Source organism: Cyprinodon variegatus, unplaced genomic scaffold, assembly GCF_000732505.1.
Source record: "Cyprinodon variegatus isolate N-32 unplaced genomic scaffold, C_variegatus-1.0 Scaffold436, whole genome shotgun sequence".
Taxonomy (NCBI): domain Eukaryota; kingdom Metazoa; phylum Chordata; class Actinopteri; order Cyprinodontiformes; family Cyprinodontidae; genus Cyprinodon; species Cyprinodon variegatus.
Window position 1 is genome coordinate 91,644 of NW_015150889.1, and position 5,170 is coordinate 96,813.

The following is a 5,170-nucleotide window of genomic DNA, read 5'->3' on the forward strand; positions in this document are numbered from 1 at the left end:
TCAACAATTTAGACCATCATTAAGTGACACTGAAATGACAGATTTCTTGAGGTTAAAATAATGTTTACATCACAAGGTCTCCAATCAGTGAAATCCACCTTCTACGTATCTGTGACAAATTTTGGATACCTTCATAGTAGTTTCTGACTTTTGTCAATTTCTGTCTAAATGATTGCTTACCATACAAATGATATCTTCCTCCTGGTCATTTTCCGCTATCACTACAGGTTCCACATTCTGCATTCAAAGGACAGGCAAACATTATATAGCCTGGTACACCAGCCTGACTATCACCATGTATGAGATGCACGGCAAGTCAGTCTGGGTTGCTCCGCTGGAGACTGATTTCCAATGCGAGCGAGAGGCGAGACTAATAGGAACAAACTGAACTGGAGAAAATCAGTCAGAGGCACCCGGAAGTGACGTAAACATCTTTTTGTAAGAGGAAAGCCCTCAGAGCAGCAAGATAATGTGGTTTTAAGGACATGTGCACCTCATTTGATACAACAGAATGGCATTGTTATATAGTCGCTTCTCTGCGGCCGCCATTCTTACTATTTTTGGTTATTTATGGTTATCTAAAGATATGTATGTTAGGTAAACAGGTCTCCCTTGAAAAAGAGACTGCGATCTCAATGGGACTTACCTGTATAAATATAGGTAATGTTAAATAAAAAAAAAATAAAAAAAAGAACTAAGCTGCCGAAAAAGATTTATTGCAAAGTCCCGCCTTCTGTGCTGTGATTGGTCCAGTCAATTTTTTACCGGAGTGGAAACCACTTTCCAATCAAGGAACCCAGACTGACTTGCTGTGTATCTCATACATGGTGTTAGTCAGATTGGTTTGCCAGGCTATAAATTATAAGACCCATAATTACATATAATCTAGCCTTCACAACACTGAATCACTTTACTTACATCATCACACTGACAAGACTCAAGGTGAAAAGGTAGCAGCTGCAGTGGAACTGATTCACCGCAGGTCATGCAGTCATTTTTTGGCATATTCTCGAATTCTGGTGCATTGTATGGTAAAGGGACAGTGTCTATCTTTTCTTGTAATGGGACGATATAGATGGTATTCTTCCCATTGTTGGAGGAGGACTTCAGTATTTTTGATGTGTAACCCATTGAGGACTGGGGTAGCGGAGTGGTTTTCCTTTGGCCACTCCCACCTTAAAAAGTACAAAACATTCATGGAAAAATGTAAATATTGTATATTATACTATTAAATATCATAATGTTATATATCATTGTATTTTTTTTTCAAATATTGTCAAAAATGATACACTGTATGGTTATTTGTTCAACAAACATGGCATCATAGTCTCACCAGTGGCTTTTTGAAGAAGCCAGCCACCACGTAACTGTCGCAGTTTTGGGTATTCTTCAAGGAGAACTTTGGTTATCTATAAAATAAACAGACCTGGCTTAAATTCGAGTGTGTAATAACCCTATACCTTATAATGGTATATGGTATATTTTAGAGATGTCCCAATCAGATTTTTTTGTTTTTGCCACGCAGTCATTTGATTTTGAGAAGTGGTCGATACTGAGTCCTGATCTGATGCTTCTACAATATAATAAAAATTTAAGAAAAAAAAAAAATTAAAGGACAGTGCTTCCCCAACAAAATCTTGTAGATGTGGTGATATCGCTGGTCAGAGAGGGGTGTCATATCATATTATTACACTGTGCATAAATGATCCCAAACAGTGGGGTACTTGTAAAACAAATGTGCTAAAATAAATAATAATATAGATGCCAAAATGAATCTTCTAATACAGGGAGATTTATCTGTGAAGTTGATGCATTTATTTTCTAAACAACTACATTATAACTCGTGCCATATAAAAATAAATATTTGGCATTTTCTCATTAAAAGAAGCTGATTTTGGGATCGCAGGTGTTTTGATGAAATGGTGAACCGAATCCACTATAAAACACTTTATCCTCATTATTTATGAAGTTTATGATCTTTAAAGCGTTCTGGCTTATTAGGTTTGTGTGCACCACGTTCGGGTGTTCTGTCAAAACATGGTACTTTTTTTGCGCCACAGTTTTGTTCCGACTCTTGCAGCACATCAGCTCACACCTTGAGCGTTTCAGAGAGGCCACCTCTCTGCACAATGTGTCCATATGCAGAGCAGATGGCTGGCAGCGCTTCTGCAGGTGGAGGCGGTAATGCAGCTTCAATTTAAGGTGCTTTCACACCCACCTGGTTTGGTCTGGTAAAAGTGGACTGGGGTCCGAACACCTGCAAGTGTGGAACGTTTGGGCAGGTGGGAAAGTGGACCAGTTTGTTTTGGTCCGGACTAAAGAACCGTACCGAGAACGACCTCTGGAAGTGGTCTCTGTACGTTTCCATGCAGACTCCAGTATGGTTCACTGATGGTGAGAACACTGCACAGCCTCGATTTGGCCCATTTACAACAGTTCACTTCATCCTACATGATAAATTAAACAGAAGATACTGGAGAAATCGCAGGAGACACGCATTTCCAAAATACAANGCTTCAATGTCATTATTATCAATGCTGATGCCCTTGTTACTAAAGAATGATATTACGTGTTTTTCAAAAGTTCCTTGCTCTTCGTCCCTTTCTTCAGTATTGTTTGCTGTGTATCTCATACATGGTGTTAGTCAGATTGGTTTGCCATGCTATAAATTATAAGACCCAAAATTACATATAATCTAGCCTTCACAACACTGAATCACTTTACTTACATCATCACACTGACAAGACTCGAGGTGAAAAGGTAGCAGCTGCAGTGGAACTGATGCACCGCAGGTCATGCAGTAATTTTTCGGCATATTCTCGAATTCTGGTGCATTGTATGGTAAAGGGACAATGTCTATCTTTTCTTGTAATGGGACGATATAGATGGTAATCTTCCCATTGTTGGAGGAGGACTTCAGTATTTTTGATGTGTAACCCATTGAGGACTGGGGTAGCGGAGTGGTTTTCCTTTGGCCATTCCCACCTTAAAAAGTACAAAACATTCATGGAAAAATTTTAATATTGTATATTATACTATTAAATATCATAATGTTATATATCGTTGTATTTTTTTCAAATATTGTCAAAAATGATACACTGTATGGTTATTTGTTCAACAAACATGGCATCATAGTCTCACCAGTGGCTTTTTGAAGAAGCCAGCCACCACGTAACTGTCGCAGTTTTGGGTATTCTTCAAGGAGAACTTTGGTTATCTATAAAATAAACAGACCTTGCTTAAATTCGAGTGTGTAATAACCCTATACCTTATAATGGTATATGGTATATTTTAGAGATGTCCCGATCAGATTTTTTTGTTTTGCCACGCAGTCATTTGATTTTGAGAAGTGGTCGATACCGAGTCCTGATCTGATGCTTCTACAATACAATAAAAATTTAAGAAAAAAAAAATTTAAAGGACAGTGCTTCCCCAACAAAATCTTGTAGATTTGGTGATATCACTGGTCAGAGAGGGGTGTCATATCATATCATCACACTGTGCATAAATGATCCCAAACTGTGGGGTACTTGTAAAACAAATGTGCTAAAATAAATAATAATATAGATGCCAAAATGAATGTTCTAATACAGGGAGATTTATCTGTGAAGTTGATGCATTTATTTTCTAAACAACTACATTATAACTCATGCCATATAAAAATAAATATTTGGCATTTTCTCATTAAAAGAAGCTGATTTTGGGATTGCAGTTGTTTTTGATGAAATGGTGAACCGAATCCATTAAAAAACACTTTATCCTCATTATTTATGAAGTTTATGATCTTTAAAGCCTTCTGGCTTATTAGGTTTGTGTGCACAACGTTCGGGTGTTCTGTCAAAACATGGTACTTTTGTTGCGCCACAGTTTTGTTCCGACCCTTGCAGCACATCAGCTCACACCTTGAGCGTTTCAGAGAGGCCACCTCTCTGCACAATGTGTCTATATGCAGAGCAGATGGCTGGCAGCGCTTCTGCAGGTGGAGGCGGTAATGCAGCTTCAATTTAGGGTGCTGTCACACCTACCTGGTTTGGTCTGGTAAAAGTGGACTGGGGTCCGAACACCTGCAAGTGCGGTACGTTTGGGCAAGTGGGAAAGTGGACCAGTTTGTTTTGGTCCGGATTAAAGAACCGCACCGAGAACGACCTCTGGAGGTGGTCTCTGTACGGTTCCATGCAGACTCCAGTATGGTTCACTGATGGTGAGAACACTGCACAGCCTCGATTTGGCCCATTTACAACAGTTCACTTCATCCTACATGATAAATTAAACAGAAGATACTGGAGAAGTCGCAGGAGACACGCATTTCCAAAATACAAGATGGGTCAGGAGCTAAGCCCATTTGCTGATGGTGTCTTGCAAAACATCTTCTCCGTGGGGACAAAAAAACACTTGCAGTGTTCTCGTGTCGTATGCAAGTTTCATGCTGGAGCAACAGCAGTATCTGTGCGGCTTCATAAAGGAATGCTGATAATATATCACCACAATAACAAGCAGAAGAACATAACACAGCCCGATTTTTTTCTTCCAGGATTTTCCTTCTTCGCCATCGTTTCAACACAAAACTGTATTTTCTGAACAGCGCCAGCACATGCCTGGAGGATATAATCCATAGCAGTTGTTTTGTTTGCAGAAACACTGGTGTGAATGTCAACCAGACTAGTTGAGAACTGCAACATTGTTACAACTTTTGGGCCAATGAAACCATCTACTGGACTAAGAGGTGTGAGAGCACCCTTAGAAATGTTGATGTCATCCATGTGAAACATTTGCATTCGGAAGACATGTCACTAACATTGCGATGGCGGCCGCTGCTGCCGAGTCAATGTAAAGGAAACAGATCCAATCCCTGATCGGGATATGAAGATTCTGATAGAGTCCAAAACCACATGATCGGCCCCAATTTCTGATCTGGTGATTGGATTGGGACATCCCTAGATATATTTCTGACAGTGACATGTAGAATGTGAGTTAGGGTTTTTAGTTGCTTATAGAGCAAAATGAATGAGTTTGTTCTAGGAACAAATTGTAGGAAAATTGCCCCTTGTTATGTGAAATTGAGTATACAATATTAATCTTTCATTTTAAGTGGTTGTAATCCAAAACATTGTCAAGTGTTTTTCTCTCAGATCTTGTCACTTTCTAACAATTTCTTGCAACACTACTACAA

The 5,170-nt window shown here is 39.2% G+C and overlaps 1 long non-coding RNA gene across 1 annotated transcript; it reads right to left on the bottom strand.

Annotated features, from left to right (window-relative positions):
- Nucleotides 1-17: 17 nt before the first annotated feature.
- LOC107093628 lies at nt 18-1,411 on the bottom strand. Its single transcript, XR_001481627.1, has 3 exons — nt 1,334-1,411; nt 919-1,175; nt 18-237 (listed from the first exon to the last, which is right to left on the bottom strand). It is a non-coding gene; the product is annotated as an uncharacterized LOC107093628 (long non-coding RNA).
- Between the last annotated feature and the right edge of the window lie 3,759 nt (nt 1,412-5,170).